Raw genomic sequence first — 16,944 nt, 5'->3', positions numbered from 1 at the left:
ACATTCTAGATGCCACATGTAAGTATTCTTTCCATCATTAATTTCTGAATAAGTATTCTAAATGTCATACTTTATAATATCTATTATTTTGATTATTTTGTAATGTAAATGGGATGTCATGATATATAAGATTTTAAATCTATTATTTTTAAATTTACATACTATGCTGCTAAGATTTACAAATAGCAGGACGTTTGAATTCAGTATGTCATTATCCGTGTTCTGCAGTGTATTCATGCATGGAATCAACCAAAACTATGTTTGGTCTACAATTTTGGTGTTTGTGTGATTTTCATCTTGAATTATGAAAGTTATTGAAAATATTATTATATATCACTGTCATTTATATTGACGCATTAAATGGTAGAATTTTTTTCAGTTAGTTTTCAATTTTTCAACATAGACTTTCCGATTCAAGATCTCATTATAAACACTCAGTTTGCTGAGCAATCACTGTATAGCCCATAACTATCCTAGGAATCATGGCCATGCTCATGTCCCAGCCTCCTGAGCACTGGGAATACAGGTTATTTGCAGAATTTAGGAAGAAAGAGAAATTTTATGGAAAACATGAATGCAGCTTTGGTAAATACTTAAAACAGTTTTCATGAAGCAGTTATCCTAATTTATTTCTGTGTATGTTTCTTACCACAGAATAACTTGTTGCAAGCCCTTGCCAATATTTGTCCTGACAAGATATCAAACATTATGATAGAAACCTGGAAGACATCTAAATATTAACTTAAGACCTTGACATATGCCTGCACACATATATGTGCATACAATCAATACACTACTATTACTACTACTACAACTACTGCTGCTACTAATAATCATAATCATAATAACAAAAATGATACTATCAACTGACAATTACTGCTTAAATTTTATTTAACTATATGATCTGTAATTAAACACTGGTGATTAAATTATGCTGTTTTTGTTTGTTTGTTTGTTTGTTTGTTTGTTTGCTTTTTCGAGACAGGGTTTCTCTCTATAGCCCAGGCTGTCCTGGAACTCACTTTGTAAACCAGGCTGGTCTCGAACACAGAAATCTGCTTGCCTCTGCCTCCCGAGGGATGGGATTAAAGGTGTGCGCCACCACGCATGGCTGCTTAAATCTTTGATAAACACCATAACAACATTTTTGGTAGATTACAGTTTGTAGTACAGATTGTAACATCAGAAAATGGTTATATAAATTCTAATAAGACATAGTAAAGTGGAACACAATGTGAACGGAAATATAATTGTTTAATTAATGTAATACAACAAATATAAAAATAGAAATAAAATATTGCTTATAATTATTTATACAAAAAAATCAAGTCTCAAAATCTGACTAAAAACTTTCTTATTCATTTTTATTTTCTCAGGAAAGTACATTGAAATTTTAATAGCTGGTTTCAAGTGGACAATATTTGACAGAGGAAGGTATGACACAGCCATTTTGCTTATAGGAGGTAGAGTATCAAGTGACAATGTCGGTGATACAGAATCGGGTGTTTAAGTTTAGTTTTTCTAAAGGACTTTGCACATAAAAGTCAATGAAATTGGACGTCGTCAATGGCCTACTACGATTTTGGAAGATCCTACTTTAGAAGGCATTCTGACACACTTTTCTCCTCAGTTGTTCTTTGGGAAGAGACATTGGGGAACAGAGCATGATATTGATACAATGAAAAATTTAACTTTTCAAAGAAGATTTAAAATGTACAAAATATGCTCTTAAAAATGTTTTTTTTTTCCTTCCATCTCTTCAGATTTCTACTTTACTTCTAGATTTTTTAAACCCTGGAAAATAATGACGAGATTTCATTATTAAATTTCAGTATATATCTGTATAATGCTGTCACCGACTATCATGTCAGCTTCATATTTTTGATTAGTAATCTATATACTTTTTCATGTGTTTAGGTTTTGAAAGAGGAAATAAAAACCAATCATTTTCTTAAATATATACAGAAAGTGGTGTATGTGTAGGTAATTACCAGCACAGAAGGAACCCTACTTAGAAAAATCCATGGATATTCTTACCATTCACCTGTGAATTAAATGGAATAAAATACTAATATAGTTTCCTATGGATCTACCTGTGAGCTGAGAGTTTTGCATGTAGTCTTTGGAGAACACTTGAGATCTTAATCATAACACAGTATGTATCTGTTAATGTCATATTTAAATACCCATTTCTTCATTTTAGGATAAAAAGTAAGTAACATATTTGAGACTATTAAGATCAAACTTATTTTAATGTTAAAAATTCATATTAACTTATGGAATAACATATATTATTTTCTGTCATTCTTAAATGTTTCACTTTCTTTCCTAAATTTAACTGTTTTGCTTCTATCCCATATCATTTTCCACCAAAATGACCCTAACTTAGCAATTTAGTTAGGCAACTACTTATTTATTTAGTTAATTGAATTGTGAGCAAGAAAAATATCACAGGAAATAAAAGTAGTTACTAGGAGTCCAGCTCAATACTTTACTCTGACAAATTAACATTAATTTGCATAGATTTTAATAGTCAAAATATTTAACTTTTTTGACTAACTTGAGTTTGTATTTAAGAGGTATTTACTCCAATATAGCTTAATCTATACCCATCATGGATAAATACTACAAAATGTTATAACTAAAACATATATTTATTACAATATCTACAGAGTTAACTGGTGTAGAAGAAATAAATCCTCATTCCATTAAAGAGCATCTAAGCATCATGGCATGATTGCAAACTAATATTCTGGAGTTAGTCACTTTGGATTTTATAGAGAAGAAAGTTGATTTTAAGGAAGATGATAGTATATAGATACTAATTTTGAAACTTCTCTGAGGTCATCATAGTGAAGTTCAAGGATAGAATATCTTGCATTTCTATGAAGTAAAATCCAGATATGTCTTCTGTGAGGCTTTGCCAGTGCCTGACAAATACAGAAGTGGATGCTCACAGTCATCTATTGGAAGGAACACAGAGCTCCCAATATAGGAGCTAGAGAAAGTACCCAAGAGCTGAAGGGGTCTGCAACCCTATAGGTGGAACAACAATATGAACTAGTCAGTAACACCCCAGAGCTCATGTCTCTAGCTGCACACGTAGCAGAAGATGGCGTAGTCAGCCATCATTTGGAAGAGAGGCCCCTTGGTCTTGCACACTTTATATGCCCCAGTACAGGGGAACGCCAGGGCCAAGAAGTAGGAGTGAGTGGTTAGGGGAGCAGGGCTTGGGGAGGGTATAGGAGACTTTTGGAATAGAATTTGAAAGTAAATGAAGAAAATATCTGATAAAAATGTGGGAAAAAATCCAGATATAGATTCAAATACTGATTTTGTAACATGAAGCCACATGTGACACTTGAAAATAAAATGAGTTTAGCATGGTGACATACACCGGTAATCCAAAATGTGTGATCATCTGAATACACGAGGAATGGGTGTATGAATTCTTCTGGCTAACACTGTAAGGGTCTGCCTTAAAAAATGAAGGCCAAAGTATGCCACTTACTGGTGGTTTGTTTCGCAAAAATATAAGAAAATGAGGATGAAGAAGTTACTAAGGAGTGAGGCTGTGCAAGGATGAAGGCAACCTTGTACATTTCATTAGGAATAAAAAGCTTTTTCAGGATTCATACAAAGTAGAAGAAGCTTTGGAAAGCCTGTGGAGAAGTAGACTGCCTTTAGTCATTAGTAAAATAAGGATGACCTTATTCTTGCTGAAATCCAAAGGTTCTGAAAAAAAGGATTATTACAACAGGGATTAAAAAACATGAGTTATAATAGACTGGTGTATATTCTTGTACAAACACATGAGTAAGCCTATACAGAAGAATCAACATATGATATATCAATATAGTAATGTCAAATATATGTAGATATTATTATATAAAAATATGTGACTATTATACGTATCTCATAAACATTTCAAAACAAAAATAACAAACCATTACTTTTAACAAAAAGGAGGGCACAAGCAGAGATCCCTCAATCAGACTTAGAAAGGGCAAGAAAGAAATCAAGGGGATAGAGTTAGGTAGGGACCTGGGTGGGAGAAGGCACAGGCATGGGAAAGGGAAACATGACCAGGTATCAGGGGCACTATGCATGTATTCAGACAAATAGTACTGAAGACCTGAGGCCCAGCAGAAAGAATGAAAACAGGCAAACACAGGAGGTAGGAGTTGTGGGGACCCTCTAAAATGTACCAGAGACCTGGGAGGTGAGAGACCTTCTGGACTCAAAGGGAAGGACCTTTAATGAAATGCCCTAAAGTGGAAAGAGGGAACTTGCAGAGTCCACCTACTTATACATTTATGGCCAACTCTCTCTTTAGGGATGCTTTCTTCTATGATTTTGCTGAAGATGTTTTCTGGCCCTTTGAGCTGGGAGTCTTCACCCTCTTCTATTTCTATTATTCTCGGGTTTGAATTTTTTTTATTGTGTCCTGAATTTCCTGGATAACATGGGTTAGAAGCTTTTACACATTGTATTTTCTTTGACCAATATGTCCATATGTTTTTTAATTAATTAATTAATTAATTAATTAATTAATTAATTTTACTCTCAAGATTTTATTCCCCTCCTGGTCCACCCTCCAACTGTTCCACATCCCATACCTCCTTCCTGCCCCCCTGTCTCCATGAGGAGATCCCCACACCCCAACCCCCAATCCACCAGACCTCTAAACCAGTTGGGGTCTCCAGTTTCTTGAAGGTTAGGTGATCATTTCTAACTAAAGCCAGACCTGGCAGCCCTCTGCTGTATATGTGTTGCTGCTGGTGTATGCTGCCTGATTGGTAATCCAGTGTTTGAGAGATCTCTTTGGTCCAGTTTAATTGAGACTGCTTGTCCTCCTACAGGGTATATTCCTCCTCCTCAGCTTCTTCCACCTTTATCCTAATTCAATCACAGGGTTGAGCATCTTCTGTTCAATGCTTTGGTGCAAATATCTGCACTTGATTCTTTCAGCTTCTTGTTGTGTCTTTTGGAAGGCAGTCATGATAGGTATCTTTTTGTGAGTGCTCCATAGCCTCAGTAATGTAAGGACTTGGGACCTCCTCTTGAGCTGGATCCAACTTTGGGCCTGTTTCTGGGTCTTCTGGGCTAATTATGGATATAGTTTCTCCAGGGGGACAGACTAGTTAGGAGGCTCTCAAATATTTTAAACATGAAGGACTGTTGCATTTTGTCAAATGCTTTTTCTGCATCTAAGGAGATGATCATGTGATTTTTTTCCTCTGAGTTTGTTTATATAGTAGATTACATTAATGAATGTTCATATATTGAACTAACCTTGCATCCCTAGGATGAAGTCTACTTGATTGATGGTTTTGATGTGTTCTTCGTTTCGGTTTGTAAGAATTTTATTGAGTATATTTGCATCGATATTCATAAGCGAGATTGCTTTAAAGTTCTTTTTTTTTTTTTTTTTTGGTTGGGTCCTTGTTTGGTTTAAGTATTATTATTATCCAAGTGGATCAATTTAATTATGCAAATAACTACAAATAAAATGTATGAACTATTGTGTGCTAGTTAAATAAAAAGTTCTGGAATAAGTGAGATGAAAAAACTATAGCCCTACATGCCACACAAAAAAGTGTGTGTGTGTGTGTGTGTGTGTGTGTGTGTGTGTGTGTGTGTCTGTGTGTCTGTGTGTGTCTGTGTGGTGGGCAGAGGTGTTGTTTCTTGATGAATTTTGAGATGGCTAAGAAAATTATTAATCTATATAAAATCTAATAATTTTAAGATGATTATTTCCAGTTTCTCTAACAAAATGGTGTCATTTTATTCGTTTTGTTTCCACATTGCCACTTAAAAAGTACTGAAATGTTTTAAAGTATGTGCTAACAGGCACTAATTACTTAAACAAGCGCTATCTCCTTCATTTAATTAATCAACCCTTTTCCTTAGTCCTTAGAGGATAATTAAATCAGATAACCTCTGAATGGACTGCTTAGTTGAGCTTCTTGAAAAATATGCTTAATCACAACAATTTTCTCCATCTTTCAGGTAAATGATTTTATTAACAGTTAAAGTAATTCCAGCAATTAAAGAAAAACCTCTTATTTGTCAACAGTTGAGGTATTATTGTAAAAGAGCCTGAAACTTTCCACAAATATATTTTAATTGACATTAATGAGTTTAGACTCATATTCAAAACTATGTAGGTTTGTCAAATGGAAAAAAATTCAAATCCCCTAAAATTATTTAGAAATTTCAACTATGAATAAGTGGGAAACAAGTAAGCAAAAATCATTAAATACATGCAGCAAACTCAGACGTGCTTAAGAATCCCATATATCTTTTAATTTTATTTTTCATAGAAAGCAGGGAAGGAAGTAAAAAAACTATATCTTTCCTATCAAAAATAAACAGGTATTTATCAATTAATTGGAAATTAATAATGTATGAAAAATTCTTGCAATGTTCTCTTCAGACATAGGGGGTGTGTGTTTGTTTTATTCTGAAAAACTATGATAATCATCACGCTCTTTTTGATAACTGAGAAAATGCAAGATCCATTTTCTACTAGAGCAAATATTCTTTAAACCTAGTATAGTCATTTTGTACCTTATCGGCAAAATAATTTCAGCTCTAGCTTCCTGGTCAAACTGTCCTCGGCTTATATCCACATCACTTGATATTGAGGTTTAATCCTTAATGCCCACGATATATGCAATCAAGCAGGAAAGAAGGATTCTAGCTCCAGTGACAGAACTAAGAGTCATTTTTAAAATAATTTACTATGACAGATTTCTGTCACCTTTATTTTGAAGTTATCTTAAAGACTAAGGTTCACATGTCCACCGTATGAAGCAAGATCAACATTCTGGGAAACATGCTGATAGAGAACACGAAGTACTCACATACCTCAACACACTGAGAACATTATCTACTCACAAGATCTCAGTTTATATCAGTCAAATTGACAAGAACAAATTCATACACTAATTCTAGCAGTTTATATATAAATCCTATAACTTTCCATAAGTGACACAAATAAAAATATCAGAATTTTTAAATGATTTTCCTAGACAAATGTACAAGAAAATATCAAATGTAGAAAAATGTATGCAGCAGTAATACATACTGAAGTTAGACGACCTACATTCTAATCACTCAAAACACATAGTAAGTAGTGAAATGATATCTGAATTCTCACCTCTGCTAGAAGAACTCATAAGAGTTAAATCATTTTTTTTTGGATGAACATTGTACATAGTGTGAAGCAGAGGCATTGAACAAGCAAATGGTCCTGAATGGTAAGTGGTTTTAAAGGTTGAAACATTCTTTTTAACTTTCTCCTAGGTTCTAGAAGAAGCTAAAAGATCATAGGTAAACCTGAGGATCTAGAATGTAACAGAGTAATCGATGCAATTCATATATATAACTTTGGAACAGGCATACACAAGTTCATAGTTTGTGTTATTCATCTGTGTTAAATTTAGTGAGAGCACACAAAACCTGTTAAAATAACTTAATCCTATTTTATAGTTTGTACTCTGAACAAAAATAAAATAAAATAAAATAAAAGGGCAGGGGATTAGAACACTGAAGAGTAAACCAATAATACAAGAAAAAAATAGAAAATAATATTGTATCCCGGAGCTCTTGACTCTCGCTGCATATGTATCAAAAGATGGCCTAGTTGGCCATCACTGGAAAGAGAGGCCCGTTGGACACGCAAACTTTATATGTCCCAGTACAGGGGAACACCAGGGCCAAAAAAAATGGGAATGGGTGGGTAGGGAAGTGGGGGGGAGGGTGTGGGGGACTTTTGGGATAGCATTGGAAATGTAATTGAGGAAAATATGTAATAAAAAAATAAAAAAATAAAAAAGTAAATAAAACTTTAAAAAAAAAGAAAAAAAGAAAATAATATTGTAACTGCCTAAAACAGTGCTAAACGTCTGGAAACAAGAGAGTCTAATCTTTTCATTTGAACAAAAACCATGGGAAATATTTTATTGTCTCTGCCAGTTTCATGTACTATGTGTGTGGGTCTAATCTATCTTAATGTTCTCTTCTGCAAAGACAAAAAGTCTTGCTCTTTTAGGTTAGTCTATCAAATATTTGTTGAATGAATATTAGTCCTCACTGCTTTATTTTATTACGGGAATTAATTTTATCTTTTATGACAGACATAATATCTTTTCTCCCCTTCCTCAGTGAAAAATAACTTTATTTAAAAAAATGTTAACCAGTTCACTCTTGATAGATTCATATATGTCAGACTTTTCTGGGTGTTACCAGGCATGTCTTCCTTCACAACACTTTCAGATGAACTCTGTTAACACACCAAGGCCTTTCTTTGAATACAGTTCCAGTTTTAATATTAGAGGGGAAAGCATATGACAAAAAGTCAAGACAAGTGTGTATTATACTTATCTAAACTCAACACCATATGGAAGACATGGGCATGCAGGGAAATATATAATGTCATTACTTTTACTCTCAGAAATAACATTTCCCAAATTTCCACAAAAAGTTATTTTTCTTCTCAGCTCCAGTTTTATTTTTCTGTAATTAATTGCTATTTTTGTCATAATTCCTACAGTAAGACCAGAAAGCACATGTTAGAGATATAAATACATAGCACACAATTGGAGAATCTTTTCACAGATCATGCTGACTAAAATTAAAACAATAGCTGCAATTGAGGCTTACATAGGAGAAAATACACTTCCAAACTATTGCTAAATAAATTGTGCCTCATAAAACTTTCATCAGTCATTTAAATATGTCTCATTTTCATGTAATCGCTGAAAATGAAAAATACTTTTTTGACTGAAACACAATTCATAACACATGTACATTTAATCATATTAATGATAAAGTCACACACCTTCAAAAAGGTAAAATGTACAGTCTTGGCTAGAGATATAGTTCATTAACTAACAGTATAATTTGTGCTTCCAGAGGAGCAAGTTCTCCTAGGACTCACAATGGTCATCTCAAATCAAGCTCTAGAGGACATAAACTATTCCTTTGGTTCTTAAAAACTACACACACACACACACACACGTACCTCCACACACATCTATAAGTAAATTAAACACTTTAAACACTCCTTATTATATTTATGCCTTCAAATTTCATATTTGAAAGACACATTCTTTCCTTTTTGTTATTTTTGTTTTATCTTCCTGATTTTTGTAGTCAAAAGCAATGGTAACAAAATATAGCATAACACCGATTAAAGGTTACCAGGTGTATTTCAAATTGTAGTAATGTTTGCTAATGAAATAAAAGAGTCAAAATAGTTTTAAAGTTTAAATTAATACATCTTAAAAATATAGGCTCATAAGAGTACTTTTGATTATGAATGACTTATATATTAATAGCACAATTTCTAAGAGTATTGCTTTAGGGAAACGTTTGTCAGTAACAACATTGACTTTAAAACCCCTAGGGTGAACAAAGTTTAAAGTGTTCAAGTTCTGATGCAGTTTGCGTTTGCTACTGTCTTTAGATAACCCTCAGTCATTTTTATCTGAAAGCAAGAAGCTTTTCACTTAGTAAATGAGGTGCTTTTTCTAGACCTGAAGGTACTCCCCTGCCTTTGTTTTTTATTTTTTATTTTTTATTTTTAAGCATTTTCTACTTCTGGCTTTGATGCGAAGATTCAAAGACATCCTCTATCTATCCTCACTGGTTTTTTCATTTCAAATTTATATTTTACGGATTTATTTTCCTGAACAGCAATTGAAAACAGATTTTGTAGGTAGATGTTGCAATCATATATAAAAAGAGAAGCAGAAACCCAGGGGAAACTAATAACCATGTAGAAATGACAGTACGGAGCAGACTCTATGGTGTCATTGCAAGAGAGAGATGTCTTTCCCAGAGAAGAGTTGGTATTTTAGAATGGTGCAAAAATTCATCCAAACCTTCATTTATTCATGTATTTATTTCATAAAGATTCATTTTGATGTGTTCAATACAGTATTCACATGACTCAGAACACTAAACATTTTGTGATTTCCATCACAGAAAATTTAGTCTCTAGGCAAGTGGATGTTGTAGAGAACAGAGGATGCGCGCTCATATGACTTCCATTGAAATGATCATACATTTTACATGGACTGACACCTGCTCTGCCTGTACTTCAAGCAGATTAACTATGTCGAATACTTCTTTCTCATATAGAAGCCCATTAATCCATTAAAGTATTGCTTTGGCAAGAAGTAGAATCTAGGGATGGAGATAACCAGGAGACAAAATTACTGATGAGACAGTCAGAAACAAGATTACGTAATGTTATTCAGACCTAGCAGGTTGTATTTATGTATTGAGGAACATATGTTTATATACATGCATAAATGTACCATTATCCAACAATGATTAATGGGGGAAAGGCCATTACTATGGAAGAGGGCAATGAGATATATAAGGAAGCACTTGGAAAGGAGAAAATGTAACGGGTACATTATGTAATTATATTCTCATGATATAAGCTAAATAAATAAATGTTTGATTATTCAGTGGATCAGATGTGAATGGACGCCAGAAGCTTATAGATTTGAATGATTTGTCACTATTGACTGACCCTATTTGAAAGGATTAGATGTGGCCTTGAAGGAAGTCATCATTGGGGTTTTAAAAGGCCCATTCCGAGCCAAAAGTCTATCTGTTCCTGGTGCCTGCAGATCAGGCTGTAGAACTCAGCTACTTCCTCACTATCATGTCTGCCTGTATCTACCTATGCTTCCCATTATATTAATGGACTGAAACTTTGAAAGTCAAAGCCAACCCCAACTAGATGTTTTCATTTTTGAGATTTCCCATGGTCATAGGGTTTCTTCATAGCAGTACTTCACTGACTAAGACATAATATAAGCAAAGTGCTTGTATTATGTCTTATAAAATATTAATATAAAATATTAAGTTCTGTATCTAAAATATTAATTTTAATTACACTTACTTTCATGACATGTGTTCCAAATCAAGAAAATATAAGTGTGTGTGTGTGTGTATGTGTGTGTGTGTGTGTGTGTTTGTGGTACATGGGTGATTTACAAAGTAATGGTATTGAGGTTCTGGGTCTATAGTACATAACCGATTGTATTGTCTATCTCTGGATCGTAACTCTGATATTTTGAAGATATTTGATATTGTTTACTTGTTTGCTTGTTTCAATCATTATCCTATTTGGATTTTCTGTTAATTATTTCTCCAGTCATTCAAAACTAGAATTAAGACATTTCTTTGAGTTCCTGCAGAAGACCCTCTTTACCTCAGATCTTTTCTATGACATGTTCACTAATGACATTTAGTCTTTGATGTTATGAGAGAAGTCCATTCTTTATCCATAAAACCAAAGGTATCATTTAATAATTTAAAATTTTCATATTGTAAAATATTTTTTGTTATTAAAATGCCAAATAATGTGTTGTCTTCTTGACATATTTTTCATGGAGTCCTGAATTCTGAAATGGTTTTTAAAAATTCAATTGTCTTACTGTGTACATTTAATGTTACATTGCTTAAAAGTAAATTGTTACTTTTTGTTTCTAGTTACATTTCAATAGGAATATATAAATGCTACTTCCTTGTCAATTTACAACTTTTGTTAAACATAATTAGTATCAAAGTCTAATATGTGTTACTGTGGGAAAAAAGTGGTAAATTTATGAATGCCAAATAAGAAAATTGTGTTTTAACATAAAAATATAAGTGCCCCCTTTCACCTTACAACAATCATTTATGACTTCCAGCATATCTCTATATTAAATTATAATGACATCCACAGCTACAGCTGTCTTTAATTTTTATTTTTAAAGTAGCATTTTAGTATTTGACCTTCCATGGCATTGCTTTCAAAAGGAAAAGTTTCTTTGACTTTTCTGTCCTTTATGAATCCTTTCCTTTCAGGTTTTCAAAGAATCTTCAGTAAAGTTATTTTTCTTAAATATATCATCTATGTGAACCATTATGAATGAAAATAAGTAGAACTTTTTACCTGTTCTCATCATAGTCAACAACAGTGCTGCCTTAATAAAACAGTAGTGGAAAATGTACCTCAGTTTTGGCCTTTGAGTTTCTTCCCAGACAGTTCCATTCCTCTGAATGTCTGTCATGTGGTGACTCTCAACTTACAGTTCATTAAAAAAAAAAAAATGTGGCTAACAAATCAGCTCTCCCGTATGTCAGATATTGACACTAAGATTAATTTCAGTAGCAAAGTTAGTTATATACCAGGAAAAAAGATAATTTCATGGATGAAGCTGACCACAACATGAGGAACTGTATTAAAGTGTGGGAGCATTACCACTGCTATAGTGATGATTAGACTAGGGTGTGCTGCATTCTCTTCACTGTTAGGGTAATGTCCACTGTACTCAAGTGAAGTATCAAATATTAAAAGGTAAAATGTTTTCTTTTACACCATTAATCCACGTACAGCTGGAGTTTCTTTCTTTCCAAGAGTTTATTAATTCCTTTTTAAATACTAGCCTGAAGTTTTATATTCAAACATTCTTCGCAATTTCATGAGTTTCTTTTGCCTTACAGAAGCTTTGAAATTTTATGAGGTCCCTTTGTCAATTCTTGATCTTACAGCACAAGCCATTGCTGTTCTGTTTAGGAATTTTTCCCCAGTGCCCATATCTTCAAGGCTTTTCCCCACTTTCTCCTCTATACATTTCAGTGTCTCNGGTTTTATGTGGAGTTCTATGATCAACTTAGACTTGAGCTTTGTATAAGGAGATAAGAATGGATCAATTCACATTCTTCTACAAGATAACCGCCAGGTGTGCCAGCACCATTTGTTGAAAATGCTGTCTTTTTTCCACTGGATGGTTTTAGTTCCCCTGTCAAAGATCAAGTGACCATAGGTGTGTGGGTTCATTTCTGGGTCTTCAATTCTATTCCATTCATCTACCTGTCTATTGCTGTACCAGTACTATGCAGTTTTTATCACATTGCTCTGTAGTACAGCTTGAGATCAGGCATGGTGATTCCACCAGAGGTTCTTTTATTGTTGAGAATAGTTTTTGCTATCCTAAGTTTTTTATTATTCCTGATGAATTTGCATATTGCCCTTTCTAACTCAGTGATGNATTGAGTTGGAATTTTGATGGGGATTGCATTGAATCTATAGATTGCTTTCACCAGGATAGCCATTTTGACTATATTAATTCTGCCAATCCATGAACATGGGAGATCTTTCCATCTTCTGAGATCTTCTTCAATTTCTTTCTTCAGAGATTTGAAGTTCTTATCATACAGATCTTTCTCTTCCCTAGTCATGGGACCTCATTCTCGCTGTCTCCATTTGGGTGGCACAGGAACAGGAACGACACGCACAACAAGGTGGGTTCACACAACAGCTTCTTCTTTTACTTGTGGCCTTTTTTCTTACAGCTCTCTCCACTTCGGTAAGGGTAACAACAACAACTCCAATACTCGAGCCGACCTCTGCTAGCTCAACACCACCTCATCCAATCAGAATTCACACACACTCCAGGCACGAGCTCAGGTTGGTCACTGATAGGCTGGCAGGTCCGGATCACGAGGAACAGTCCAGCCTGGCAGAAAGCCCATGAATGCAGCCTCACTGCTCATGCTTGGGCCAGGTAGTAAACATCTTGACCCATGGGGCTGCATCTGCTTCCCACACATTATGAAATTTCAAAGCTTCTGTAAGGAAAAAGACATTGTCAATATGACAAAAACGCCACCAACAAATTGGTAAAGGATTTTTACCAATCCTAAATCTGATAGGGGACTAATATCCAATATATACAAAGAGCTCAAGAAGGTGGACTCCAGAAATTCAAATAACCCCATTAAAAATGGGGTACAGAGATAAACAAAGAATTGTCAACTGCAGAATACTGAAGGGCTGAGAAGCACCTGAAAAAATGTTCAACATCCTTAATCATCAGTTAAATGCAAATCAAAACAACCTTGAGATTCTATCTCACACTAGTCAGAATGGCTAAAATCAAAATTCAGGTGACAGAAGATGCTGGCAAGTATGTGGGAAAAGAGGAATACTCCTCCATTACTGGTGGGATTGCAAGCTGGTAAAACCACTCTGGAAGTCAGTCATGCATTTCCTAAGAAAATTCAACATAGTATTACTGGAGGACCAAGCTATACCACTCCAGGGCATATACCCAAAAAATGTTCCAACATATAACAAGGACACATGCCCCACTATGTTCATAGCAGCCATATTCATAATAGACAGAAGCTGGAAAGAACCCAGATGCCCATCAACAAAGGAATGGATACAGAAAATGTGGTACATTTACACAATGGAGTGCTATTCAGCTATTAAAAAGAACGAATTTATGAAATTTTGGGGCAAATGGATGTATCTGGAGAATATCATTCTTAGTGAGGTAACCCAATCACAAAAGAAGTCACCTGATATGCACTCACTGATAAGTGAATATTAGCCCAGAAATTTAGAATATCTAAGATATAATTTGCAAAACACAGGAAAATCAAGAAGGAAGATCAAAGTGTGGATACTTCATTCCTCCTTAGAATAAGGAACAAAACACCCATGGAAGGAGTTACAGAGACAAAGTTTTGAGATAAGATGAAAGGATGGACCATCCAGAGACTACGCCACCATGGGGGTCCATCCTATAATCAGCAACCAAACCCAGACACTATTGCATATGCCAGCAAGATTTTGCTGGAAGGACCCTGATATAGCTGTCTCCAGTGAGGCTATGCCAGTGTCTAGCAAATACAGAAGTGGATGCTCACAGTCATCTATAAGATGGAACACAGGGCCCCAATGGAGGAGTTAGAGAAAGTACCCAAGGAGCTTAATTGGTCTGCAACCTTATTGGTGGAACAACAATATGAACTAATCAGTACCCCCAGATATCGTGTCCCTAGCTGCATATGTAGCAGAAGATGGCCTAGTCAGCCATTTTTGGGAAGAGAGGCCCCTTGGTCTTGCAAACTTTATATGCCCCAGTACAGGGGAATGCCAGGGCCAAGAAGTGGGAGTTGGTAGGTAGGGGAGCAGGGCGGGGCTAGGGTCTAGGGAACTTTCGGGATAGGATTTGAAATGTAAATAAAGAAAATATCTAATAAAAAGAAAACCAACATTCCTCATAGGGAAGCAGCACACTCTATCTACAAGGACTGAAATATATTTTACCTCTGGATATCATCTTGAGTATATTTTTCAATTATTAGTTCTTGAGATAAATTTGTGTGAACACAGAAACTTCACAAGTTCAAGATATATTTTATTACTAATCTCAGAGTTCACATCAGTGGCACTAAAGAGAATTCAATACTCAGCAATGTAAAATAACCTCACAAAATGAAAGCCTGTTCATTGGGGACTCAAAGCACTTGAATATGTTTAGAGTAGTCTTTCTTTGTATTACTACAATATCATAATGATATTATCTGAAGACCTAGATGTAGACATTTCTAAAACTTCTATCAATCATGTATATTGCTGTTATGAAATGTTTATTATATATAATTAAATATTTTCAACATTTCTACAATCAATTGATCATGTATGTATGATCATGTTTCACAGCTGAGGTTTACATATTAAATATTTTTAGTATTTTAAAAGAATAACTTAGAGTAATGACCCAAGTTACTGTGTTTTCTGATTTTATTCTAGCCTTTTCTATTGTGATTCTTGCAGTCATATTTAAAAAACTTTTTCTTGTGAAATTCTCTCAGGGTGTCCTCTTTTTAAATAAAGTTTTATTCATGCATTATTTACCTACTTTGTTTATGAAATTATGACACCTGTAAAAAGCATATACATTTATGATACCTCAGTTCATACGGGAGAGAAATTCACATAAACAGTATCCTTACATTCTGGATCACTCTGGAGGATTGACAGTTTTGAACATAATGAGCTACATAAGTCAGTGAACAAAACATTTCATTGGACTGCTTAGCATTAGTGGAGATTAGTAGCCTTGTGGATTACAACAATTTACATAAAATTTAACAAATCATTTAGAATAAGTTAATAACATGCATTGATCTATATACATTTATATATTTTAAATATAATAATTATAACAGAAGAAAAATACAGAGCGGTAAATCTTCTTTCATTTCCTCACTTTAATTAATTTCAGTATAGTACACATAATTTAAGTTTTACTTCTTAAGGACTGATCATTTTTGGTTAACAGGTTTTTTTTTTTTCTTTCTACTTAAAATATAACAGAAACTTTTATTTCTCATATTTTCCTTTCGCAGATTGAATTGTATTATATGTAACTTAAAGATGTTTTTCTTATGTTTAATTTTGTATGGAGCACTTTGTCAAAACAAGGGGGAAGAAAATATAGTGAAGGGTTCAACTATTGTGTGTACTATTTAAAATTTCCTATTATATATAGGTTGCAGGGATAACTATCACTGTTATTCATATATTGGGAGATTAATCTATACTCAGAATTTCTATAATCAGCATTTTTGGAATTAATTACCTGAGCTATAACTTTACTGTCAAATTTTCTTAATAGTGGCATAATACTACAAATATACACCATCATATGAGGTTACTTATTTCCACACATATATACATGTCTATGCATATATAAATACATACATACCCTTGAGCACATTCAGGTCTGTACTCAATTGTACTCATGTATCATAAATGAAGTATTGAAGTTAGAGAGATATGATCATTCAGAAATAATGAAGAGAAAAGCACAAAGATAAGTTGCATTTCTACACTACCTTTTATAAAAAATCATTTCTTATGGTCATTATCCATGTTTATATATTAATTCATACCATGTTATATTAATTATCAATATAATTGTTAGTACAACCTCTACCTATTCTCCTTTGAATAGCTCAGCAGCTCCAATATTGAATTCAATATTGAATTTATTTAATTTTTATTTTCTAACTTAAACTCTAAATCTTTCTTTATATTTACAAAATTTTAAAATGCATGAAAGTTTGCATATA

At 33.8% G+C, this 16,944-nt stretch overlaps 1 pseudogene; it reads left to right on the top strand.

Moving 5' to 3' along the window:
* The first annotated feature begins 482 nt into the window (after window positions 1–482).
* LOC110308983 overlaps window positions 483–16,944 on the top strand; it is a 30,938-nt pseudogene continuing 14,476 nt past the window's right edge.

The sequence above is a fragment of the Mus caroli genome, chromosome 14 (assembly GCF_900094665.2).
Source record: "Mus caroli chromosome 14, CAROLI_EIJ_v1.1, whole genome shotgun sequence".
Lineage (NCBI taxonomy): Eukaryota > Metazoa > Chordata > Mammalia > Rodentia > Muridae > Mus > Mus caroli.
The sequence above is the reverse complement of the archived record's forward strand: the minus strand, read 5'-3'. Positions and strand labels throughout refer to the sequence as shown.